Below are 26569 nucleotides of genomic sequence, written 5' to 3'. Positions count from 1 at the left end.
TGCAGAGAGGGGTAAAGAGTGGGGGAGAGAGGGGTTCATAGAGAGGGGAATAGAGAGTGGGGGGATGGAGAGAGTGGGGGACATAAAGAGAGGGGGAAGAGAGAGGGCGACAGAGAGAGAAGGGGAACAGAGAGACAGGGACAGAGAGAGGGGGAGATAGAGGGGGTCAGAGAGAGGGGGACAGAGGGAGGGGCACAGAGTGTGAGGGAGGTTAGAGGGGGTCAGAGAGAGGTGGACAGAGAGAGAGGGGCACAGAGAGTGAGGGGACAGAGAGGGGGGACAGAGAGAGAGGGAACAGAGAAATGGGGGACAGCGAAATGGGGGACAGAGAAATGGGGGACAGAGAGGGGAGGACAGAGAGAGGGGGGACAGAGAAAGGGGTGACAGAGAGAGAGGGGGACAGAGAGAGAGGCGACAGAGACAGTGGGACAGAGAGAAGGGAACAGAGAGAGAGGGGGTCAGAGACAGAGTGTGGGGGACAGAAAGAGGGGTGATAGAGGGGGACAAAGAGAAAGGGGACAGAGAGAGGGGGACAGAGAGAGAGGGGGGTCAGATAAAGGGCGACAGAGAGAGGGGGGGACAGAGAGTGGGGGGGACAGAGAGTGGGGGGGACAGAGAGTGGGGGGGGACAGAGAGTGGGGGAGGTCGAGGGGTTCGGAGACAGGGGAACAGAGAGAGAGGGGTACAGTGAGAGAAGGAGGGGGTTCACAAAGGGTCGGGCCAAAGACGATGGACAGATAGAGGTGGGATAGAGAGGGGGGACAGAGAGAGGGGGAACAGCTAGAGGGAGGGACAGAGAGAGAGAGAGGGGACTGAGAGATGGTGACAGACAGGTTGCAGAGAGAGGGCGACAGAGAGAGGGGGACAGAGATAGGGGTAGAGAGAGGGGGGACAGAGAAAGGGGGGAGAGAGATAGGGGGAACAGAGAGAGGGGGAGAGAGGGAGGGGGAGAGAGGGAGGGGGAGAGAGGGGGGGACAGGGAGACGATGACAGAGATGGGGAGAGAGAGGGGGACAGAGAGAGATGGCACGGAGACGGGGGGGCAGAGTGAGAGGACAGAGTGTGAGGGAGTTTGAGGTGGTCAGAGAGAGGGGGACAGAGAGAGGGGGACCGAGAGAGGGGGACAGAGAGAGGGGGACAGAGAGAGGGGGACAGAGTGAAAGGGACAGAGAGAGAGGGGGACAGAGCGAGGGGGGGATAGAGAGAGAGGGGAAGAGAGAGGGCGACAGAGAGAGAGGGGGAACAGAGAGAGGGGGACAGAAAGAGGGGGAGGTAGTGTGGATCAGAGAGATGGGAAGAGAGAGAGGGGGAGAGAGTGCGGGAGGTAGAGGGGGTCAGAGAGAGCGGGACAGAGAGAGAGGGGGAACAGAGAGAGGGGGAGGTAGAGGGGTTCAGAGAGATAGGGACAGATAGAGGGGGAGATAGAGGGGGTCAGAGAGAGGGGGACAGAGAGACGGGGACAGAGAGTGGGGGACAGAGTGAAAGGGACAGAGAGAGAGGGGGACAGAGAGAGAGGGGGATAGAGAGAGAGGGGGAAGAGAGAGGGCGACAGAGAGAGAGGGGGATGTAGTGGGGTTCAGAGAGATGGGGACAGAGAGAGGGGGAGATAGAGGGGGTCAGAGAGAGGGGGACAGAGGGAGGGGCACAGAGAGTGCGGGAGGTAGAGGGGGTCAGAGAGAGCGGGACAGAGAGAGAGGGGGAAGAGAGAGGGTGACAGAGAGAGAGGGGGAACAGAGAGAGTGGGACAGAAAGAGGGGGAGGTAGAGGGGTTCAGAGAGATGGGGACAGAGAGAGGGGGACAGAGAGAGGGGGAGATAGAGGGGGTCAGAGAGAGGGGGACAGAGGGAGGGGCACAAAGAGTGCGGGAGGTAGAGGGGGTCAGAGAGAGCGGGACAGAGAGAGAGGGGGTCAGAGAGAGCGGGACAGAGAGGGCGACAGAGAGAGAGGGGGAACAGAGAGAGGGGGACAGAAAGAGGGGGAGGTAGTGGGGTTCAGAGAGATGGGAAGAGAGAGAGGGGGAGAGAGTGCGGGAGTTAGAGGGGGTCAGAGAGAGCGGGACAGAGAGAGAGGGGGAACAGAGAGAGGGGGAGGTAGAGGGGTTCAGAGAGATAGGGACAGATAGAGGGGGAGATAGAGGGGGTCAGAGAGAGGGGGACAGAGAGACGGGGACAGAGAGTGGGGGACAGAGTGAAAGGGACAGAGAGAGAGGGGGACAGAGAGAGAGGGGGATAGAGAGAGTGGGGGAAGAGAGAGGGCGACAGAGAGAGAGGGGGATGTAGTGGGGTTCAGAGAGATGGGGACAGAGAGAGGGGGAGATAGAGGGGGTCAGAGAGAGGGGGACAGAGGGAGGGGCACAGAGAGTGCGGGAGGTAGAGGGGGTCAGAGAGAGGGGGACAGAGAGAGAGGGGGGAAGAGAGAGGGTGACAGAGAGAGAGGGGGAACAGAGAGAGGGGGCCGAAAGAGGGGGAGGTAGAGGGGTTCAGAGAGATGGGGACAGAGAGAGGGGGACAGAGAGAGGGGGAGATAGAGGGGGTCAGAGAGAGGGGGACAGAGGGAGGGGCACAAAGAGTGCGGGAGGTAGAGGGGGTCAGAGAGAGCGGGACAGAGAGAGAGGGGGAACAGAGAGAGGGGGACAGAAAGAGGGGGAGGTAGAGGGGTTCAGAGAGATGTGGACAGAGAGAGGGGGAGATAGAGGGGGGCAGAGAGTGGGGGACAGAGAGAGGGGGCAGAGAGGGGTAAAGAGTGGGGGAGAGAGGGGTTCATAGAGAGGGGAATAGAGAGTGGGGGGATGGAGAGAGTGGGGGACATAAAGAGAGGGGGAAGAGAGAGGGCGACAGAGAGAGAAGGGGAACAGAGAGACAGGGACAGAGAGAGGGGGAGATAGAGGGGGTCAGAGAGAGGGGGACAGAGGGAGGGGCACAGAGTGTGAGGGAGGTTAGAGGGGGTCAGAGAGAGGTGGACAGAGAGAGAGGGGCACAGAGAGTGAGGGGACAGAGAGGGGGGACAGAGAGAGGGGGAGAAGAGAGAGAGGGGGCAGAGAGAGTGCGACAGAATGAGGGGGGCAGAGAGAGAGGGGGCAGAGAGAGTGCGACAGAATGAGGGGGGCAGAGAGAGAGGGGAAAGGGAGAGGGGGAAAAGAGAGAGGGGGAGATAGAGGGGGTTAGAGAGAGGGGGAGAGAGAGGGGGGACAGAGAGGGGGGAAAGAGAGGGGGTGGGACAGAGGGGGGGAAAGAGAGGGGGTGAACAGAGAGGGAGCGGGGCAGAGAGAGATGGGGGTAGAGTGAGGGGGCAGAGAGTGGGGGACAGAGAGAGGGGGGGACAGAGAGTGGGGGGGACAGAGAGTAGGGGGGGTACAGAGAGTGGGGGAGGTCGAGGGGTTCGGAGACAGGGGAACAGATAGAGAGGGGTACAGTGAGAGGAGGAGGGGGTTCAGAAAGGGTCGGGACAAAGACGATGGACAGATAGAGGTGGGATAGAGAGGGGGGACAGAGAGAGGGGGAACAGCTAGAGGGAGGGACAGAGAGAGAGAGAGGGGACTGAGAGATGGTGACAGACAGGTTGCAGAGAGAGGGCGACAGAGAGAGGGGGACAGAGATAGGGGTAGAGAGAGGGGGGACAGAGAAAGGGGGGAGAGAGATAGGGGGAATAGAGAGAGGGGGAGAGAGGGAGGGGGAGAGAGGGGGGGACAGGGAGACGATGACAGAGATGGGGAGAGAGAGGGGGACAGAGAGAGATGGCACGGAGACGGGGGGGCAGAGTGAGAGGACAGAGTGTGGGGGAGTTAGAGGTGGTCAGAGAGAGGGGGGGCAGAGAGAGAAGGACAGAGAGAGAGGGGGACAAAGAGAGAGGGGGACAGAGAGAGGGGGCCAGAGAGAGAGGGGGACAGAGAGAGAGGGGGATAATAAGGGGAGATAGAGGGAGACGGGTGGGAGAGAGAGGGCGGCAGAGAGTGGGTTAGACAGAGGGGGTCTGAGTGAGTGGGAAAGAGAGAGGGCGTCAGAGAGAGTGGGACAGAGAGAGGGGGACAGAGAGAGGGGACAGAGAGAGGGGGACAGAGAGAGGGGGACAGAGAGCGTGGGATAGAGAGAGGGGGACAGAGAGAGAGCGACAGAGAGAGAGCGACAGAGAGAGTGGGACTGAGAGTGGCTCAGATAGAGTGGGTCAGAGAGAGGGGATCAGAGAGAGGGGGTCAGAGAGTGGGTCAGATAGAGGGGATCAGAGAGAGGGGATCAGAGAGAGGGGGTCAGAGAGAGGGGGTCAGAGAGAGAAGGTCAGAGAGAGGGGGTCAGAGAGTGGGTCAGATAGAGGGGGTCAGAGAGAGGTGGACAGAGAGAGGGGCTAAAGATAGAGGGGGCACAGAGAGGGCGACAGAGAGAGGGCGACAGAGAGAGATGGGGTCAGAGAGAGGCAGTGCTAGAGAGGGGGACAGATAGGGGGGACAGAGAGAGAGGGACAGAGAGAGGGGTTCAGAGAGAGAGAGGGGAACAGAGAGAGAGAGGGGACAGAGAGAGGGGGGACAGAGAGAGGGGGGACAGAGGGAGGGGGAGGTAGAGGGGGTCAGAGAGAGGGGGAGATAGAGGGTGACAGAGAGGGGGGAACAGTGATTGGGGCCAGAGAGTGGGGGACAGGGAGAGGGGTACAGAGTGGGGGTGAGAGAGGGGGTCAGAGGGTGGTGGGATGTAGAGAGTGGGGGACAGAGAGGAAGGGACAGGGAGAGTGGGGAACAGAGAGAGGGGAACAGAGGGGGGGACAGAGAGAGGGGGACAGAGAGGGGGGGGTCAGAGAGAGGCGGGTGGGAGAGAGTGCTGGACAGAGAGAGAGGGGGAAAGAGAGAGGGGGACAGAGTGAGGGGGACAGAGTGAGGGGGACAGAGTGAGGGCGCAGAGAGAGAGGAGGACAGAGTGACGGTTTCAGAGAGAGGCAGGTGGGAGAGAGCGCGGGACAGAGAGAGAGAGGGGGGGACAGAGAGAGGGGGACAGAGAGAGGGGGGGACAGAGAGAGGGGGACAGAGAGGGAGGCGTGTGGGAGAGAGAGGGGGTCAGAGAGAGGCGGGTGGGAGAGTGCGTGGGACAGAGCGAGAGGGGAACAGAGAGAGAGGGGGTAAAAGAGGGGGGATAGAGGGAGACAGGTGGGAGAGAGACGGGGACAGAGAGTGGGGGACAGAGAGAGGGGCGACAGAGAGAGGCGGGATAGAGAGAGGGGGATAGAGAGAGGGGGACAGAGAGAGGGGGACAGAGAGAGGGGGATAGAGAGAGGGGGACAGAGAGAGAGGGACAGAGAGAGAGGGACAGAGAGAGGTGGACAGAGAGAGGGGGACAGAGAGAGGGGGACAGAGAGAGGGGGACAGAGAGAGGGGGACAGAGAGAGGGGGATAGAGAGAGGAGAAAGAGAGAGGAGCGTAGAGAGAGAGAGCGACAGAGAGAGTGGGACTGAGAGTGGCTCAGATAGAGGGGGTCAGAGAGAGGGGATCAGAGAGAGGGGGTCAGAGAGAGGGGGGAAAGAGAGAGGGGGGAAAGAGAGAGTGGGACAGAGAGTGGGTCAGATAGAGGGGCTCAGAGAGAGGTGGACAGAGAGAGGGGCTAAAGATAGAGTGGGCACAGAGAGGGCGACAGAGAGAGGGCGACAGAGAGAGAGGGGGTCAGAGAGAGGCAGTGTCAGAGAGGGGGACAGATAGGGGGGACAGAGAGAGAGGGACAGAGAGAGGGGTTCAGAGAGAGAGGGGATAACAGAGAGAGAGAGGGGACAGAGACAGGGGGGACAGAGGGAGGGGGAGGTAGAGGGGGTCAGAGAGAGGGGGAGATAGAGGGTGACAGAGAGGGGGGAACAGAGATTGGGGCCAGAGAGTGGGGGACAGAGAGAGGGGTACAGATTGGGGGTGAGAGAGGGGGTCAGAGGGTGGTGGGATGTAGAGAGTGGGGGACAGAGAGGAAGGGACAGGGAGAGTGGGGAACAGAGAGAGGGGAACAGAGGGGGGGATAGAGAGAGGGGGACAGAGAGAGGGCGAGATAGAGGGGGACAGAGAGAGGGGGGGTCAGAGAGAGGCGGGTGGGAGAGAGTGCGGGACAGAGAGAGAGGGGGAAAGAGAGACGGGGACAGAAAGAGGGGGTCAGAGAGAGGGGGACAGAGGGAGGGGCACAGAGAGTGCGGGAGGTAGAGGGTGTCAGAGAGAGGGGGGACAGAGAGAGAGGGGGCAGAGAGAGTGGGACAGAGTGATGGGGGCAGAGAGGAGGGACAGAGAGAGGGCGACAGAGAGAGGGCAACAGATAGAGGGGGGAACAGAGAGAGAGGGACATAAAGAGGGGGAGGTAGAGGGGTTCAGAGAGAGGGGGACAGAGAGAGAGGGGCACAGAGAGTGGGGGAGATAGAGGGGTACAGAGAAAAAGAGGGGACAGAGAGAGAGGGGGCAGAGAGAGTGGGGACAGAGAAAGGGGGGACAGAGAGAGAGGGGGACAGAGAGAGAGGCGACAGAGACAGGGGGACAGAGAAAAGTGAACAGAGAGAGGGAGACATAGAGGGACAGAGAGACGGGGTCAGAGACAGAGTGTGGGGGACAGAAAGAGGGGTGATAGAGGGGGACAGAGAGGGGGGGGGTCAGATAAAGGGCGACAGAGAGAGGGGGGGACAGAGAGAGGGTGGACAGAGAGTGGGGGGGGACAGAGAGTGGGGGAGGTCGAGGGGTTCGGAGACAGGGGAACAGAGAGAGAGGAGGACAGTGAGAGGAGGAGGGGGTTCAGAGAGGGTCGGGACAAAGACGATGGACAGATAGAGGTGGGATAGAGAGGGGGGACAGAGAGAGGGGGAACAGCTAGAGGGAGGGACAGAGAGAGAGAGGGGACTGAGAGATGGTGACAGACAGGTTGCAGAGAGAGGGCGACAGAGAGCGGGGGACAGAGATAGGGGGAGAGAGAGAGGGGGGACAGAGAAAGGGGGAGAGAGATAGGGGGAACAGAGAGAGGGGGAGAGAGAGATAGGGGGAACAGAGAGAGTGGGAGAGAGGGAGGGGGAGAGAGGGAGGGGGGACAGGGAGACGATGACAGAGATGGGGGAGAGAGAGGGGGACAGAGAGAGATGGCACAGAGACGGGGGGGGACAGAGTGAGAGGACAGAGAGTGGGGGAGATAGAGGTGGTCAGAGAGAGGGGGGCAGAGAGACGGGGACAGAGAGAGGGGGACAGAGAGAGGGGGGTAAGAGAGAGGGTGACAGAGAGAGAGGGGGAACAGAGAGAGGGGGACAGAAAGAGCGGGAGGTAGAGGGGTTCAGAGAGATGGGGACAGAGAGAGGGGGAGATAGAGGGGGTCAGAGAGAGGGGGACAGAGGGAGGGGCACAGAGAGTGCGGGAGGTAGAGGGGGTCAGAGAGAGCGGGACAGAGAGAGAGGGGGAACAGAGAGAGGGGGACAGAAAGAGGGGGAGGTAGAGGGGTTCAGAGAGATGTGGACAGAGAGAGGGGGAGATAGAGGGGGTCAGAGAGAGGGGGAGAGAGGGAGGGGGAGAGAGGGAGGGAGAACAGGGAGACGATGACATAGATGGGGGAGAGAGAGGGGGACAGAGAGAGATGGCACAGAGACGGCGGGGGGACAGAGTGAGAGGACAGAGAGGGGGGAGATAGAGGTGGTCAGAGAGAGGGGGGCAGAGAGAGGGGGACAGAGAGAGAGGGGGAAGAGAGAGTGGGACAGAGTGAGGGGGAACAGAGAGAGGGGGCCCGGGAGTGGGGGGGTAGGGGGGGGGGGGGGGGGGGGGGGGGGTTGGGGTGGGGGGGGGAGGAGGGGAGGGGGGGGGAGGGTTGAGGGGGGGGGGGGGGGGGGGGGGGGAGGGGGGGGGGGGATGGTGGGAGCGGAGGGGGGGAGGGGAGGGGGGGGGGGGAGAGTGAGTGAGGGGAGGAGGGGGGCAGAGAGAGAGGGGAAAGGGAGAGGGGGAAAAGAGAGAGGGGGGAGTTAGAGGGGGTTAGAGGAGAGGGGGGAGAGAGAGGGGGGACAGAGAGGGGGGGAAAGAGAGGGGGTGGGGACAGAGTGGGGGAAAGAGAGGGGGTGAACAGAGAGGGAGCGGGGCAGAGAGATGGGGGAGTTAGAGTGAGGGGGGCAGAGAGTGAGGGGACAGAGAGAGGGGGCAGAGAGGGGTAAAGAGTGGGGGAGAGAGGGGGTCAGAGAGAGGGGAATAGAGAGTGGGGGGATGGAGAGAGTGGGGGACATAAAGAGAGGGGGAAGAGCGAGGGCGACAGAGAGAGAAGGGGAACAGAGAGACAGGGGACAGAGAGAGCGGGAGATAGAGGGGGTCAGAGAGAGGGGGACAGAGGGAGGGGCACAGAGTGTGAGGGAGGTTAGAGGGGGTCAGAGAGAGGTGGACAGAGAGAGAGGGGCACAGAGAGTGGGGGGGACAGAGAGGGGGGACAGAGAGAGAGGGAACAGAGAAATGGGGGACAGAGAAATGGGGGACAGAGAGGGGAGGACAGAGAGAGGGGGACAGAGAAAGGGGTGACAGAGAAAGGGTGACAGAGAAAGGGGTGACAGAGAAAGGGGTGACAGAGAGAGAGGGGGGACAGAGAGAGAGGCGACAGAGACAGTGGGACAGAGAGAAGGGAACAGAGAGAGAGGGGGTCAGAGACAGAGTGTGGGGGACAGAAAGAGGGGTGATAGAGGGGGACAGAGAGAAAGGGGACAGAGAGAGGGGGAAAGAGAGAGAGGGGGGGTCAGATAAAGGGCGACAGAGAGAGGGGTGGACAGAGAGTGGGGGCGACAGAGAGTAGGGGGGGTACAGAGAGTGGGGGAGGTCGAGGGGTTCGGAGACAGGGGAATAGAGAGAGAGGGGTACAGTGAGAGGAGGAGGGGGTTCAGAAAGGGTCGGGACAAAGACGATGGACAGATAGAGGTGGGATAGAGAGGGGGGACAGAGAGAGGGGGAACAGCTAGAGGGAGGGGACAGAGAGAGAGAGAGGGGACTGAGAGATGGTGACAGACAGGTTGCAGAGAGAGGGCGACAGAGAGAGGGGGACAGAGATAGGGGTAGAGAGAGGGGGGACAGAGAAAGGGGGGAGAGAGATAGGGGGAATAGAGAGAGGGGGAGAGAGGGAGGGGGAGAGAGGGGGGGACAGGGAGACGATGACAGAGATGGGGAGAGAGAGGGGGACAGAGAGAGATGGCACGGAGACGGGGGGGCAGAGTGAGAGGACAGAGTGTGGGGGAGTTAGAGGTGGTCAGAGAGAGGGGGGCAGAGAGAGGGGGACAGAGAGTGAGGGGGACAAAGAGAGAGGGGGACAGAGAGAGAGGGGGATAATAAGGGGAGATAGAGGGAGACGGGTGGAGAGAGAGGGCGGCAGAGAGTGGGTTAGACAGAGGGGGTCTGAGTGAGTGGGAAAGAGAGAGGGGCGTCAGAGAGAGTGGGACAGAGAGAGGGGGACAGAGAGAGGGGACAGAGAGAGGGGGACAGAGAGAGGGGGACAGAGAGCGCGGGATAGAGAGAGGGGGACAGAGAGAGGGGGACAGAGAGAGAGCGACAGAGAGAGTGGGACTGAGAGTGGCTCAGATAGAGGGGGTCAGAGAGAGGGGATCAGAGAGAGGGGGTCAGAGAGAGAGGGTCAGAGAGAGAAGGTCAGAGAGTGGGTCAGATAGAGGAGGTCAGAGAGAGGTGGACAGAGAGACGGGCTAAAGATAGAGGGGGCACAGAGAGGGCGACAGAGAGAGGGCGACAGAGAGAGATGGGGTCAGAGAGAGGCAGTGCTAGAGAGGGGGACAGATAGGGGGGACAGAGAGAGAGGGACAGAGAGAGGGGTTCAGAGAGAGAGGGGAACAGAGAGAGAGAGGGGACAGAGAGAGGGGGGACTGAGAGAGGGGGGACTGAGAGAGGGGGGACAGAGGGAGGGGGGAGGTAGAGGGGGTCAGAGAGAGGGGGAGATAGAGGGTGACAGAGAGGGGGGAACAGTGATTGGGGCCAGAGAGTGGGGGACAGGGAGAGGGGTACAGAGTGGGGGTGAGAGAGGGGGTCAGACGGTGGTGGGATGTAGAGAGTGGGGGACAGAGAGGAAGGGACAGGGAGAGTGGGGAACAGAGAGAGGGGAACAGAGAGGGGGACAGAGAGAGGGGGACAGAGAGGGGGGGTCAGAGAGAGGCGGGTGGGAGAGAGTGCTGGACAGAGAGAGAGGGGGAAAGAGAGAGGGGGACAGAGTGAGGGGGACAGAGTGAGGGGGACAGAGTGAGGGCGCAGAGAGAGAGGAGGACAGAGTGACGGTTTCAGAGAGAGGCAGGTGGGAGAGAGCGCGGGACAGAGAGAGCGAGGGGGGGACAGAGAGAGGGGGACAGAGAGAGGGGGGGACAGAGAGAGGGGGACAGAGAGAGAGGCGGGTGGGAGAGAGAGGGGGTCAGAGAGAGGCGGGTGGGAGAGTGCGTGGGACAGAGCGAGAGGGGAACAGAGAGAGAGGGGGTAAAAGAGGGGGGATAGAGGGAGACAGGTGGGAGAGAGACGGGGACAGAGAGTGGGGGACAGAGAGAGGGGCGACAGAGAGAGGCGGATAGAGAGAGGGGGATAGAGAGAGGGGGACAGAGAGAGGGGGACAGAGAGAGGGGGATAGAGAGAGGGGGACAGAGAGAGAGGGACAGAGAGAGAAGGGCCAGAGAGAGAGGGACAGAGAGAGGGGACAGAGAGAGGGGGACAGAGAGAGGGGGACAGAGAGAGGGGGACAGAGAGAGGGGGACAGAGAGAGGAGAAAGAGAGAGCAGCGTAGAGAGAGAGAGCGACAGAGAGAGTGGGACTGAGAGTGGCTCAGATAGAGGGGGTCAGAGAGAGGGGGTCAGAGAGAGGGGGTCAGAGAGAGATGGTCAGAGAGAGGGGGGAAAGAGAGAGTGGGACAGAGAGTGGGTCAGATAGAGGGGCTCAGAGAGACGTGGACAGAGAGAGGGGCTTAAGATAGAGTGGGCACAGAGAGGGCGACAGAGAGAGGGCGACAGAGAGAGAGGGGGTCAGAGAGAGGCAGTGTCAGAGAGGGGGACAGATAGGGGGGACAGAGAGAGAGGGACAGAGAGAGGGGTTCAGAGAGAGAGGGGGGAACAGAGAGAGAGAGGGGACAGAGAGAGGGGGGACAGAGGGAGGGGGAGGTAGAGGGGGTCAGAGAGAGGGGGGAGATAGAGGGTGACAGAGAGGGGGAACAGAGATTGGGGCCAGAGAGTGGGGGACAGAGAGAGGGGTACAGATTGGGGGTGAGAGAGGGGGGTCAGAGGGTGGTGGGATGTAGAGAGTGGGGGACAGAGAGGAAGGGACAGGGAGAGTGGGGAACAGAGAGAGGGGAACAGAGGGGGGGACAGAGAGAGGGGGACAGAGAGAGGGCGAGATAGAGGGGGACAGAGAGAGGGGGGGTCAGAGAGAGGCGGGTGGGAGAGAGTGCGGGACAGAGAGAGAGGGGGAAAGAGAGAGGGGGACAGAGAGAGGAGGACAGAGTGACGGGTCAGAGAGAGGCAGGTGGGAGAGAGCGCGGGACAGAGAGAGAGAGGGGGGTACAGAGAGAGGGGGACAGAGAGAGTGGCGGGTGGGAGAGAGAGGGGGTCAGAGAGAGGCGGGTGGGAGAGTGCGTGGGACAGAGCGAGAGGGGAACAGAGAGAGAGGGGGTAAAAGAGGGGGGATAGAGGGAGACAGGTGGGAGAGAGACGGGGACATAGAATGGGGGACAGAGAGAGGGGCGACAGAGAGAGGCGGGATAGAGAGCGGGGGATAGAGAGAGGGGGATAGAGAGAGGGGGATAGACAGAGGGGGACAGAAAGAGTCGGAGGTAGAAGGGGTCAGAGAGAGGGGGATATAGAGGGGCGACAGAGAGTGTGGGACAGAGAATGTGGGTCAGAGAGACAGGGGGACGGAGAGGGGGGAAGATTGATGGCGACAGAGCGGGGATAGAGCGAGGGGGACATAGAGAGGGGGGAAAGAGGGAGAGGGACAGAGAGAGAGGGGGACAAAGAGAGGGATAGAGGGAGATGGGTGGGAGAGAGGGGGGGACAGAGAGTGGGTGAGATAGATGTGGTCAGAGAGAGGGGGACAGACAGAGTGGACAGAGAGAGCGCGATAGAGAGAGGGGGTCAGAGAGAGGCGGGTGGGAGAGAGCGCGGGACCGAGAGAGAGAGGGGGCCAGAGGGAAAGGGACAGAGAGAGAGACGGGTGGGAGAGAGAGGGGGTCAGAGAGAGGCGAGTGGGAGGGAGAGCGGGACAGAGAGATGGGGACAGAGAGAGCGGGGACAAAGAGGGGGAATAGAGGGAGGCGGGTGGGAGAGAGAGGGGGCAGATAGAGGGGGGACAGAGAGAGGCCGACAGAGAGAGTGGGTCAGAGAGAGGGGAACAGAGAGAGAGAGGGGGACAGAGAGAGAGGGGGACAGAGAGGGGGGACAGAGAGAGAGAGGGAACAGAGAAATGGGGGACAGAGAAATGGGGGACAGAGAGGGGAGGACAGAGAGAGGGGGGACAGAGAAAGGGGGGGACAGAGAGAGAGGGGGACAGAGAGAGAGGGGGACAGAGAGAGAGGGGGACAGAGAGAGAGGGGGACAGAGAGGGACAGAGAGAGCGGGTCAGAGACAGAGTGTGGGGGACAGAAAGAGGGGTGATAGAGGGGTCAGAGAGAAAGGGGACAGAGAGAGGGGGCCAGAGAGAGAGAGGGGGTCAGATAAAGGCGACAGAGAGAGGGTGGGACAGAGAGTGGGGGAGGTCGAGGGGTTCGGAGACAGGGGAACAGAGAGAGAGGAGGACAGTGAGAGGAGGAGGGGGTTCAGAGAGGGTCGGGACAAAGACGATGGACGGGGTTCAGAGAGGGTCGGGACAAAGACGATGGACAGATAGAGGTGGAATAGAGAGGGGGGACAGAGAGAGGGGGAACAGCTAGAGGGAGGGACAGAGAGAGGGGACTGAGAGATGGTGACAGACAGGTTGCAGAGAGAGGGCGACAGAGAGCGGGGGACAGAGATAGGGGGAGAGAGAGAGGGGGGACAGAGAAAGGGGGAGAGAGAGAGGGGGAAGAGAGAGAGGGGGAGAGAGGGAGGGGGAGAGAGGGAGGGGGGACAGGGAGACGATGACAGAGATGGGGGAGAGAGAGGGGGACAGAGAGAGATGGCACAGAGACGGGGGGGACAGAGTGAGAGGACAGAGAGTGGGGGGAGATAGAGGTGGTCAGAGAGAGGGGGGCAGAGAGACGAGGGGACAGAGAGAGGGGGACAGAGAGAGGGGGGGAAGAGAGAGAGGGGGACAGAAAGAGGGGGAGGTAGAGGGGTTCAGAGAGATGGGGACAGAGAGAGGGGGAGATAGAGGGGGACAGAGAGAGGGGGACAGAGAGAGGGGGAGATAGAGGGGGTCAGAGAGAGGGGGACAGAGGGAGGGGCACAAAGAGTGCCGGAGGTAGAGGGGGTCAGAGAGAGCGGGACAGTGAGAGGGGGGAACAGAGAGGGGGACAGAAAGAGGGGAGGTAGAGGGGTTCAGAGAGATGTGGACAGAGAGAGGGGGAGATAGAGGGGGCAGAGAGTGGGGGACAGAGAGAGGGGGCAGAGAGGGGTAAAGAGTGGGGAGAGAGGGGTTCATAGAGAGGGAATAGAGAGTGGGGGGATGGAGAGAGTGGGGGACATAAAGAGAGGGGGAAGAGAGAGGGCGACAGAGAGAGAAGGGGAACAGAGAGAGAGGGACAGAGAGAGGGGAGATAGAGGGGGGTCAGAGAGAGGGGGACAGAGGGAGGGGCACAGAGTGTGAGGGAGGTTAGAGGGGGTCAGAGAGAGATGGACAGAGAGAGAGGGGCACAGAGAGTGGGGGGACAGAGAGGGGGGACAGAGAGAGAGGGAACAGAGAAATGGGGGACAGAGAAATGGGGGACAGAGAGGGGAGGACAGAGAGAGGGGGGACAGAGAAAGGGGTGACAGAGAGAGAGGCGACAGAGACAGTGGGACAGAGAGAAGGGAACAGAGAGAGAGGGGGTCAGAGACAGAGTGTGGGGGACAGAAAGAGGGGTGATAGAGGGGGACAGAGAGAAAGGGGACAGAGAGAGGGGACAGAGAGAGAGGGGCACAGAGAGTGGGGGGACAGAGAGGGGGACAGAGAGAGAGGGAACAGAGAAATGGGGGACAGAGAAATGGGGGACAGAGAGGGGAGGACAGAGAGAGGGGGGACAGAGAAAGGGGTGACAGAGAGAGAGGCGACAGAGACAGTGGGACAGAGAGAAGGGAACAGAGAGAGAGGGGGTCAGAGACAGAGAGTGGGGGACAGAAAGAGGGGTGATAGAGGGGGACAGAGAGAAAGGGGACAGAGAGAGGGGGACAGAGAGAGGGGGACAGAGAGAGAGGGGGGTCAGATAAAGGGCGACAGAGAGGGGGGACAGAGAGTGGGGGGGACAGAGAGTGGGGGGGACAGAGAGTGGGGGGGGGACAGAGAGTGGGGGAGGTCGAGGGGTTCGGAGACAGGGGAACAGAGAGAGAGGGTACAGTGAGAGGAGGAGGGGGTTCACAAAGGGTCGGGCCAAATACGATGGACAGATAGAGATGGGATAGAGAGGGGGACAGAGAGAGGGGGAACAGCTAGAGGGAGGGACAGAGAGAGAGAGAGGGGACTGAGAGATGGTGACAGAAAGGTTGCAGAGAGAGGGCGACAGAGAGAGGGGGACAGAGATAGGGGTAGAGAGAGGGGGGGACAGAGAAAGGGGGGAGAGAGATAGGGGGAACAGAGAGAGGGGGAGAGAGGGAGGGGGGAGAGAGGGGGGGACAGGGAGACGATGACAGAGATGGGGAGAGAGAGGGGACAGAGAGAGATGGCACGGAGACGGGGGGCAGAGTGAGAGGACAGAGTGTGGGGGAGTTAGAGGTGGTCAGAGAGAGGGGGCAGAGAGAGGGGACAGAGAGAGGGGACAGAGAGAGGGGGACAGAGAGAGGGGGACAGAGAGAGGGGGACAGAGTGAAAGGGACAGAGAGAGAGGGGGACAGAGAGAGGGGGGATAGAGAGAGAGGGGAAGAGAGAGGGCGACAGAGAGAGAGGGGGAACAGAGAGAGGGGGACAGAAAGAGGGGGAGGTAGTGGGGTTCAGAGAGATGGGGAGAGAGAGAGGGGGAGAGAGTGCGGGAGGTAGAGGGGGTCAGAGAGAGCGGGACAGAGAGAGAGGGGGAACAGAGAGAGGGGGAGGTAGAGGAGTTCAGAGAGATAGGGACAGATAGAGGGGGAGATAGAGGGGGTCAGAGAGAGGGGGACAGAGAGACGGGGACAGAGAGTGGGGGACAGAGTGAAAGGGACAGAGAGAGAGGGGGACAGAGAGAGAGGGGGATAGAGAGAGAGGGGGAAGAGAGAGGGCGACAGAGAGAGAGGGGTAACAGAGAGAGGGGGACAGAAAGAGGGGGGAGGTAGTGGGGTTCAGAGAGATGGGGACAGAGAGAGGGGGAGATAGAGGGGGTCAGAGAGAGGGGGACAGAGGGAGGGGCACAGAGAGTGCGGGAGGTAGAGGGGGTCAGAGAGAGCGGGACAGAGAGAGAGGGGGAACAGAGAGAGGGGGACAGAAAGAGGGGGAGGTGGAGAGGTTCAGAGAGATGGGGACAGAGAGAGGGGGAGAGAGAGGGGGAGATAGAGGGGGTCAGAGAGAGGGGGACAGAGGGAGGGGCACAGAGAGGTGCGGGAAGTAGAGGGGGTCAGAGAGAGGGGGGACAGAGAGAGAGGGGCAGAGAGAGTGGGACAGAGTGAGGGGGCAGAGAGGGGACAGAGAGAGGGCGACAGGGAGAGGGCGACAGAGAGAGGGCGACAGAGAGAGGCGACAGAGAGAGAGGGGGGAACAGAGAGAGGGGGACATAAAGAGGGGAAGGTAGAGGGGTTCAGAGAGAGGGGGACAGAGAGAGAGGGGCACAGAGAGTGGGGGAGATAGAGGGGGACAGGGAAAAAGAGGGGACAGAGAGAGAGGGGGCAGAGAGAGTGGGGACAGAGAAAGGAGGGACAGAGAGAGAGGGGACAGAGAGAGAGGCGACAGAGACAGGGGGACAGAGAGAAGGGAACAGAGAGAGGAGACAGAGAGGGACAGAGAGAGGGGGCCAGAGACAGAGTGTGGGGGACTGAAAGAGGGGTGATAGAGGGGGGACAGAGAGAAAGGGGACAGAGAGAGGGGGACAGAGAGAGATGGCACAGAGACGGGGGGGGCATAGTGAGAGGGACAGAGAGTGGGGGAGTTAGAGGTGGTCAGAGAGAGGGGTGGCTTAGAGAGGGGGACAGAGAGAGAGGGACAGAGAGAGGGGGACAGACAGTGGGGGACAGAGAGTGGGGGGACAGAGAGAGAGGGGGGAGAGAGAGAGGGGATAGAGAGAGAGGGGGAAGAGAGAGGGCGACAGAGAGAGAGGGGTAACAGAGATAGGGGGACAGAAAGAGGGGGAGGTAGAGAGGGGTTCAGAGAGATGGGACAGAGAGAGGGGGAGAGAGAAGGGGAGATAGAGGGGGTCAGAGAGAGGGGGACAGAGGCAGGGGCACAGAGAGTGCGGGAGGTAGAGGGAGTGAGAGAGAGCCGGACAGAGAGAGAGGGGGAACAGAGAGAGGGTGACAGAAAGAGGGGGAGATAGAGGGGGTCAGAGAGAGGGGGACAGAGGGAGGGGCACAGAGAGTGCGGGAGGTAGAGGGTGTCAGAGAGAGGGGGGACAGAGAGAGAGGGGACAGAGTGATGGGGGCAGAGTGATGGGGGCAGAGAGGAGGGACAGAGAGAGGGCGACAGAGAGAGGGCAACAGAGAGAGGGGGGAACAGAGAGAGAGGGACATAAAGAGGGGAGGTAGAGGGGTTCAGAGAGAGGGGGACAGAGAGAGAGGGGCACAGAGAGTGGGGGAGATAGAGGGGTACAGAGAAAAAGAGGGGACAGAGAGAGAGGGGGCAGAGAGAGTGGGGACAGAGAAAGGGGGACAGAGAAAGGGGGGGACAGAGAGAGAGGCGACAGAGACAGGGGGACAGAGAAAAGTGAACAGAGAGAGGGAGACATAGAGGGACAGAGAGACGGGGTCAGAGACAGAGTGTGGGGGACAGAAAGAGGGGTGATAGAGGGGGACAGAGAGAGGGGGGGGTCAGATAAAGGGCGACAGAGAGAGGGGGGGACAGAGAGAGGGGGGACAGAGAGTGGGGGGGGACAGAGAGTGGGGGAGGTCGAGGGGTTCGGAGACAGGGGAACAGAGAGAGAGGAGGACAGTGAGAGGAGGAGGGGGTTCAGAGAGGGTCGGGACAAAGACGATGGACAGATAGAGGTGGGATAGAGAGGGGGGACAGAGAGAGGGGGAACAGCTAGAGGGAGGGACAGAGAGAGAGAGGGGACTGAGAGATGGTGACAGACAGGTTGCAGAGAGAGGGCGACAGAGAGCGGGGGACAGAGATAGGGGGAGAGAGAGAGGGGGGACAGAGAAAGGGGGAGAGAGATAGGGGGAACAGAGAGAGGGGGAGAGAGAGATAGGGGGAACAGAGAGAGGGGGAGAGAGGGAGGGGGAGAGAGGGAGGGGGGACAGGGAGACGATGACAGAGATGGGGGAGAGAGAGGGGGACAGAGAGAGATGGCACAGAGACGGGGGGGGACAGAGTGAGAGGACAGAGAGTGGGGGAGATAGAGGTGGTCAGAGAGAGGGGGCAGAGAGACGGGGACAGAGAGAGGGGGACAGAGAGAGAGGGGGAAGAGAGAGGGTGACAGAGAGAGAGGGGGAACAGAGAGAGGGGGACAGAAAGAGGGGGAGGTAGAGGGGTTCAGAGAGATGGGGACAGAGAGAGGGGGAGATAGAGGGGGTCAGAGAGAGGGGGACAGAGGGAGGGGCACAGAGATTGCGGGAGGTAGAGGGGGTCAGAGAGAGCGGACAGAGAGAGAGGGGGAACAGAGAGAGGGAGACAGAAAGAGGGGGAGGTAGAGGGGTTCAGAGAGATGTGGAAAGAGAGAGGGGGAGATACAGGGGGTCAGAGAGAGGGGGAGAGAGGGAGGGGGAGAGAGGGAGGGGGGACAGGGAGACGATGACAGAGATGGGGAGAGAGAGGGGGACAGAGAGAGATGGCACAGAGACGGGGGGGGGGACAGAGTGAGAGGACAGAGAGTGGGGGAGATAGAGGTGGTCAGAGAGAGGGGGGCAGAGAGAGGGGGAGATAGAGGGGGTCAGAGAGAGGGGGACAGAGGGAGGGGCACAAAGAGTGCGGGAGGTAGAGGGGGTCAGAGAGAGCGGGACAGAGAGAGAGGGGGAACAGAGAGATGTGGACAGAGAGAGGGGGAGGTAGAGGGGGTCAGAGAGAGGGGGACAGAGAGAGAGGGGCACAGAGAGTGGGGGAGATAGAGGGGGACAGAGAAAGAGTGGACAGAGAGAGTGGGGGCAGAGAGAGTGGGACAGAGTGAGGGGGAACAGAGAGAGGGGGACAGAAAGAGGGGGAGGTAGAGGGGTTCAGAGAGAGGGGGACAGAGAGAGGGAGACAGAGCGAGGGGCACAGAGAGTGCGGGAGGTAGAGGGGGTCAGAGAGGGGGGAACAGAGAGTGGGGGAGATAGAGTGATTCAGAGAAAGAGGGGAGAAGAGAGAGAGGGGGCAGAGAGAGTGCGACAGAATGAGGGGGGGCAGAGAGAGAGGGGAAAGAGAGAGGGGAAAAGAGAGAGGGGGAGATAGAGGGGGTTAGAGAGAGGGGGGAGAGAGAGGGGGGGACAGAGAGGGGGGAAAGAGAGGGGGTGGGACAGAGGGGGGGAAAGAGAGGGGTGAACAGAGAGGGAGCGGGGCAGAGAGAGATGGGGTAGAGTGAGGGGGGCAGAGAGTGGGGACAGAGAGAGGGGCAGAGAGGGGTAAAGAGTGGGGGAGAGAGGGGTTCAGAGAGAGGGGAATAGAGAGTGGGGGGATGGAGAGAGTGGGGGACATAAAGAGAGGGGGAAGAGAGAGGGCGACAGAGAGAGAAGGGGAACAGAGAGACAGGGACAGAGAGAGGGGGAGATAGAGGGGGTCAGAGAGAGGGGGACAGAGGGAGGGGCACAGAGTGTGAGGGAGGTTAGAGGGGGTCAGAGAGAGATGGACAGAGAGAGAGGGGGACAGAGAGTGGGGGGACAGAGAGGGGGGACAGAGAGAGAGGGAACAGAGAAATGGGGGCAGAGAAATGGGGGACAGAGAGGGGAGGACAGAGAGAGGGGGGACAGAGAAAGGGGTGACAGAGAGAGAGGGGGACAGAGAGAGAGGCGACAGAGACAGTGGGACAGAGAGAAGGGAACAGAGAGAGAGGGGGTCAGAGACAGAGTGTGGGGGACAGAAAGAGGGGTGATAGAGGGGGACAGAGAGAAAGGGGACAGAGAGAGGGGGACAGAGAGAGAGGGGGGTCAGATAAAGGGCGACAGAGAGAGGGGGGGACAGAGAGTGGGAGGGACAGAGAGTGGGGGGGGTACAGATAGTGGGGGAGGTCGAGGGGTTCGGAGACAGGGGAACAGAGAGAGAGGGGTACAGTGAGAGACGGAGGGGGTTCAGAAAGGGTCGGGACAAAGACGATGGACAGATAGAGGTGGGATAGAGAGGGGGACAGAGAGAGGGGGAACAGCTAGAGGGAGGGACAGAGAGAGAGAGGGGGGACTGAGAGATGGTGACAGACAGGTTGCAGAGAGAGGGCGACAGAGAGAGGGGGACAGAGATAGGGGTAGAGAGAGGGGGGACAGAGAAAGGGGGGAGAGAGATAGGGGGAACAGAGAGAGGGGGAGAGAGGGAGGGGGAGAGAGGGGGGACAGGGAGACGATGACAGAGATGGGGAGAGAGAGGGGGACAGAGAGAGATGGCACGGAGACGGGGGGGCAGAGTGAGAGGACAGAGTGTGGGGGAGTTAGAGGTGGTCAGAGAGAGGGGGTCAGAGAGAGGGGGACAGAGAGAGGGGGACAGAGAGAGAGGGGGACAGAGAGAGAGGGGGATAGAGAGAGACGGGGAAGAGAGAGGGCGACAGAGAGAGAGGGGGAACAGAGAGAGGGGGACAGAAAGAGGGGGAGGTAGAGGGGTTCAGAGAGATGGGGACAGAGAGAGGGGGAGAGAGTGCGGGAGGTAGAGGGGGTCAGAGAGAGCGGGACAGAGAGAGGGGGGAACAGAGAGAGGGGGAGGTAGAGGGGTTCAGAGAGATAGGGACAGATAGAGGGGGAGATAGAGGGGGTCAGAGAGAGGGGGACAGAGGGAGGGGCACAGAGAGTGCGGGAGGCAGAGGGGGTCAGAGAGAGGGGGACAGAGAGAGAGGGGCACAGAGAGTGGGGGAGATAGAGGGGGACAGAGAAAGAGGGGACAGAGAGAGAGGGGGCAGAGAGAGTGGGACAGAGTGAGGGAGGTAGAGAGGGGGTGGGCAGAGAGAGGGCAACAGAGAGAGGGCGACAGAGAGAGGGCGACAGAGAGAGGGCGACAGAGAGAGTGGGTGAACAGAGAGAGGGGGACAGAAAGAGGGGGAGGTAGAGGGGTTCAGAGAGAGGGGGACAGAGAGAGAGGATCACAGAGAGTGGGGGTGATAGAGGGGGACAGAGAAAAAGAAGGGACAGAGAGAGAGGGGGCAAAGAGAGTGGGACAGAGTGAGGGGGGCAGAGAGAGGGCGACAGAGAGAGAGGGGAACAGAGAGAGGGTGACAGAAAGTGGGGAGGTAGAGGGGTTCAGAGAGAGGGGGACAGAGCAAGGGGCACAGAGAGTGCGGGAGGTAGAGGGGGTCAGAGAGAGTGGGACAGAGAGAGAGGGGCACAGAGAGTGGGGGAGATAGAGGGATTCAGAGAAAGAGGAGACAGAGAGAGAGCGGGGTCAGAGAGAGTGGGACAGAGTGAGAGGGGCAGAGAGAGAGGGGAAAGAGAGAGAGGGGAAAAAGAGAGAGGGGGAGATAGAGGGTGTCAGAGAGAGGGGGGCAGAGAGAGGGGGGACAGAGAGGGGGGAAAGAGAGGGGGTGGGACAGAGGGGGGAAAGAGAGGGGGTGAACAGAGAGAGAGCGGGGCAGAGAGAGAGGGGCAGAGAGAGATGGGGCAGACAGAGGGAGACAGAGTGAGGGGTAAAGTGAGGGGGGCAGAGAGAGAGGGGGGCAGAGAGAGAGTGAAAAGAGAGTGGGGGACAGAGAGAGGGGTACAAAGTGGGGGAAAGAGAGGGAGTCAGAGACAGGAGGACAGAGAGAGTGGGACAGAGAGAGAGGGGGACAGAGAGAGTGGGACAGAGAGAGAGGCGGGCAGAGGGGGGACAGAGAGAGAGGCGGGTGGAAGGGAGAGGGGGGCAGAGAGAGGGCGACAGAGAGAGGAGCACAGAGTGTGGGGGAGATAGCGGGACTCAGAGAGAGGAGGACATAGAGGGGGACAGAGAGAGGGGAACAGAGAGGGGGACAGAGAGTGGGGGACAGAGAGAGGGGGCAGAGAGGGGTAAAGAGTGGGGGAGAGAGGGGTTCAGAGAGAGGGGGACAGAGAATGGGGGGATGGAGAGAGTGGGGGACAGAAAGAGAGGGGGAAGAGAGAGGGCGACAGAGAGAGAGAGGGGGAACAGAGAGACAGGGACAGAGAGAGGGGGAGATAGAGGGGGTCAGAGAGAGGAGGACAGAGGGAGGGGCACAGAGAGTGCGGGAGGTAGAGAGGGTCAGAGAGAGGGGGACAGAGAGAGAGGGGCACAGAGAGTGGGGGAGATAGAGGGGTTCAGAGAAAGAGGGGACAGAGAGGGGGCAGAGAGAGTGGGACAGAGTGAGGGTGGCAGAGAGAGAGGGGAAAGAGAGAGAGAGGGGAAAAGAGAGAGTGGGAGATAGAGGGGGTCAGAGAGGGGCAGACAGAGAGAGGGGGGACAGAGAGAGGGGGACAGTGAGGGGGGGAAAGAGAGGGGATGGGACAGAGGGGTGGAAAGAGAGGAGGTGAACAGAGAGAGAGCGGGGCAGAGAGAGGGAGACAGAGTGAGTGGGTAGAGTGAGGGGGGCAGAGAGAGAGGGGACAGAGAGAGAGTGAAAAGAGAGTGGGGGACAGAGAGAGGGGTACAAAGTGGGGGAAAGAGAGGGAGTCAGAGACAGGAGGACAGAGAGAGTGGGACAGAGAGAGAGGGGGGACAGAGAGAGGGGGACAGAGAGAGGCGGACAGAGGGGGTGACAGAGAGAGAGGCGGGTGGAAGGGAGAGGGGGCAGAGAGAGGGCGACAGAGAGAGGAGCACAGAGTGTGGGGGAGACAGCGGGGCTCAGAGAGAGGTGGACATAGAGGGGGACAGAGAGAGGGGGACAGAGGGTGGGGGACAGAGTGGGGGACAGAGAGTGGGGGACAGAGAGAGGGGACAGAGAGGGGTAAAGAGTGGGGCAGAGAGGGGGTCAGAGAGAGGAGGACAGAGAGTGGGGGGATGGAGGGAGTGGGGGATAGAGAGAGAGAGAAGGTCAAAGAGAGAGGGGCAGAGAGAGACGGAGCAGAGAGAGGGGGCAGAGAGCGGGGAAGAGATAGAGGGCTAGAGAGAGAGGGCGACAGAGAGAGGGCGACAGCGAGAGGGGGCAGAGAGAGGGAGGACAGAGAGAGGGGAACAGAGAGAGGGGAACAGAGAGAGGGGAACAGAGAGAGGGGGACAGAGAGAGGAGGACAGAGAGAGGTGGAACAGAGAGAGCCGGTCTGAGAGCGAGGCGGGGACAGAGAGAGAGGGGAAGACAGAGGTGGTCAAAGGGAGGGGGACAGAGAGAGGGGCGCAGATAGTCGGGGAGATAGAGGGGACAGAAAGAGGGGTGGACAGAGAGTTGGGGGGACTGAGAGTGTGGGGGCAGGGGGATACAGCGCGTGGGGCAGAGAGGGGGTGACAGAGAGAGGGGGGGACAGAGAGAGGTGGGGACAGAGAGAGGTGGGGGACAGAGTGAGGGCGACAGAGAGAGGGTCACAGAGAGTGGGGGAGATAGAGTGGGCCAGAGAGAGGGGGACAGAGAGAGGGTGATATAGAGAGGGACTGCGAGAGAAGGAGTCAGAGACAGAGGGGGACAGTGAGAGAGGGGGGCAGAGAAATGGCGAAAGAGAGAGGGTGACAGAGAGAATGGGGGACAGAGAGAGAGGGCGACAGAGAGAGGGGACAGAGAGAAAAGGGGGCAGAGAGAGAGAGGGGGACAGAGAGATAGGGGCAGAGAGAGATGGGGCAGACATAAGGGGACAGAGTGAGAAGGGCAGAGAGAGAGAGGGTCAGAGACGGGGAGAGAGAGACGGGGATATAGAGGGGGACAGAGAGAGGGGACAGAGAGTAGGGGACAGAGAGAGGAGTACAGGGTGGGGGAGAGAGAGGGAATCAGAGAGATGGGGGCAGAGAGAGGGCGAGAGAGAGAGGGGGACAGAGAGTGGGGGGGCGGAGAGTGGGGGGGACAGAGAGAGATGGGGACAGAGAGAGATGTGGACAGAGAGAGAAGGTAAGAGAGAGGCGGGTGGAAGGAAGAGAGGGGCAGAGAGAGGGCGACAAAGAGAGGGGCACGGAGAGTGGGGGAGATAGAGGGGGTCAGAGAGAGGGGGAGACAGACAGTGGGGAGATGGAGAGAGGGGGGGACAGAGAGAGAGAGGGGGACAGAGAGAGAGGGGGACAGAGCGATGGGGGGAAAGAGAGAGGCGGGTGCAAGGGAGAGGAGGGCAGAGAGAGGGCGACAGAGAGAGGAGCACAGAAAGGGGGGAGATAGCGGGGCACAGAGAGAGGGGGACAGAGAGAGGGGGTCAGAACGAGAAGGGCAGAGAGAGGGAGGGACAGAAAGAGGGGTGGACAGAAAGAGGGGGGGCAGAGAGGGAGGGGACAGAGAAGGGGGGCAGAGGGGGGCAGAGAGAGTGGGGGACAGAGAAAGGGGACAGAGAGAGAGGGACAGAGAGAGAGAGGCGGGTGGGAGAGAAAGGGGGTCAGAGACAGGATGGTGGGAGAGAGAGGGGGACAGAGAGAGGGGGACAGAGAAAGGGAGGATAGACGTTGACAAAGGGAGGGGGACAGAGAGAGGGGCACAGAGAGATGGGTAGATAGAGGGGTTCAGAGCGAAGGGTACAGAGATAGTGGTACAGCGAGTGGGGGAGATAGAGGGGGACAGATTGTGGGACAAAAAGAGGGGTTGGTAGAGGGGGTCAGAGAGAGGGGGAGATAGAGGGGGACAGAGAGAGAGGGGGTACAGAGAGAGGGGGACAGAGACAGGGTGATATAGAGGGGGACAGCAAGAAAGGGGGTCAGAGACAGACGGGGACAGTGAGAGAGGGGGGCTGAGAAATGGCGACAGAGAGAGGGTGACAGAGAGAGAGGGGACAGAGAGAGAGGGGACAGAGAGAGAGAGGGGGGAAGAGAGAGGGGGGAAGAGAGAGGCGGGGGGAAGGGAGAGGAGGGCAGAGAGAGGGCGACAGAGAGAGAGGGACAGAGAGAGGGAGGGACAGAAAGAGGGGTGGACAGAAAGAGGGGGGACAGAGATGGGGGGGACAGAGGGGGCAGAGAGAGTGGGGGACAGAGAGGGGGTGACAGAGAGAGAGGGACAGAGAGAGAGAGGTGGGTGGAAGAGAGAGGGGGTCAGAGAGAGGCTGGTGGGAGACAGAGGGGGACAGAGAGAGGGGGAACAGAGAGAGACGGACTGACAGAGAGGGGGACAGAGAGAGGGGGACAGAGAAAGGGGAGATAGTAGTTGACAAAGGGAGGGGGACAGAGAGAGGGGCACAGAGAGAGGGGGAGATAGAGGGGTTCAGAGCGAAGGGTACAGAGATAGTGGTACAGCGAGTGGGGGAGATAGAGGGGGACAGAGAGTGGGACAAAAAGAGGGGGTGGTAGAGGGGGTCAGAGAGAGGGGGAGATAGAGGGGGACAGAGAGAGAGGGGGAGACAGAGGGTAGACAGAGAGAGGGGGGGTACAGGGAGAGGGGGACAGAGAGAGGGCGACAGAGAGAGGGGCACAGAGAGTGGAGGAGATAGAGGGGGTCAGAGAGAGGGGGACAGAGAGAGGGTGATATAGAGGGGGACAGCAAGAGAGGGGGTCAGAGACAGAGGGGGACAGTGAGAGAGGGGGCTGAGAAATGGCGACTGAGAGAATGTGACAGAGAGAGCGGGGACAGAGAGAGAGGGGACAGAGAGAGAGGGGACAGAGAGAGAGGGGGCGGGGGGGGCAGAGAGAGAGGGGGTCAGAGGGGGGAACAGAGGGGGGGTACAGAGAGGTGGGGGGGACAGAGAGAGAGCGGGGCAGAGAGAGAGGGGGCAGAGAGAGAGAGAGGGGAACAGAGAGAGAGGGGCACAGAGAGAGGGGGTCAGAGAGAGAGGGGGACAGAGAGAGAGGGGGACAGAGAGAGAGGGGGACAGAGAGAGAGGGGATAGAGAGAGGGGGGATAGAGAGAGGGGGGACAGAGAGAGGGGGACAGAGAGAGGGGGACAGAGAGAGGGGGACAGAGAGTGGGGGACAGAGAGAGGGGGAGAGAGAGAGGCGGGTGGAAGGGAGAGGAGGGCAGAGAGAGGGCGAAAGAGAGAGGAGCACAGAGAGTGGGGGGGAAATAGCGGGGCTCAGAGACAGGGTGACAGAGAGAGAGAGGGATATAGAGTGGGGGACAGAGATAGTGGTACAGAGTGGGGGAGATGGGGGGGTCAGAGAGAGGGGGGTCAGAGAGGGGGACAGAGAGTGGGGGGGTGGAGAGAGAGAGGGGGTTAGAGAGAGGGGCAGAGAGTGACGGAGCAGAGACAGGCCGACAGAGGGGGTGGCAGAGAGCAGGGGAGAGAAAGAGGGGACAGGGAGAGGGGGACAGAGGGGGGGGACAGAGAGAGGGGGTGACAGAGAGTTGGGGGACAGAGAGAGGTGGGGACCGAGAGAGGGGGGACAGAGAGAGAGAGGCGGCTGGTAGAGAGAGGGGGTCCGAGAGAGGGGGATCAGATAGAGCTGGACTGAGAGAAAGGGGGACAGAGAGAGGGGGAGATAGAGGTGGTCAAAGGGAGGCGAACAGCGAGAGGGGCACAGAGAGTGAGAGAGATAGAGGGGGTCAGAGCGAATGGTACAGAGAGAGTCGTACAGAGAGTGGGGGAGATAGAGGGGGACAGAGAGAGGGGGGAACATAGAGAGAGGGGGACAGAGAGAGGGTCACAGAGAGTGGGGGAGATAGAGGGGGACAGAGAGAGGGGGAGTCAGAGGGGAGGGGGAGGACAGAGGGAGGGGACAGAGAGGGGGACAAAGAGGAGGGACAGAGAGAGGGGGGAACATAGATAGAGGGAACAGAGAGAGGGCAGGACAGAGAGAGGGTGGGAACAGAGAGTGGGGGGACAGAGAGAGGGGGGACAGAGAGAGGGGGGACAGAGAGAGGGCGATAGAGAGAGGGTGACAGAGAGTGGAGGAGAGGGTGATATATAGGGGGACAGCGAGAGAGGGTGACAGAGGAGAGGGGGACAGAGAGAGGGGCACAGAGAGTGGGACATAGAGGGGGTTACTGAGAGTGGGGGAGATAGAGGGGGACAAAATGAGGGGGTCAAAAAGAGGGGGAGGTAGAGGAGGTCAGAGGGAGGGGGGCAGAGAGTGGGGTACTGAGAGTGGGGGATATAGAGTGGGACAAAAAGAGGGGGACAAAAAGAGGGGGGGATAGAGGGCGTCAGAGAGAGGGGGACAGAGAGAGGGGCACAGAGAGAAGGGGAAATAGAGGGGGTCAGAGGGAAGGGTACTGAGAGCGAGGTCCAGACAGTGGGGGAGATAGAGGGGGACAAAAAGAGGGGGAGATAGAGGACG

The sequence above is a fragment of the Chiloscyllium punctatum genome, chromosome 31, assembly GCF_047496795.1.
Source record: "Chiloscyllium punctatum isolate Juve2018m chromosome 31, sChiPun1.3, whole genome shotgun sequence".
Taxonomy (NCBI): domain Eukaryota; kingdom Metazoa; phylum Chordata; class Chondrichthyes; order Orectolobiformes; family Hemiscylliidae; genus Chiloscyllium; species Chiloscyllium punctatum.
The sequence above is the reverse complement of the archived record's forward strand: the minus strand, read 5'-3'. Positions refer to the sequence as shown.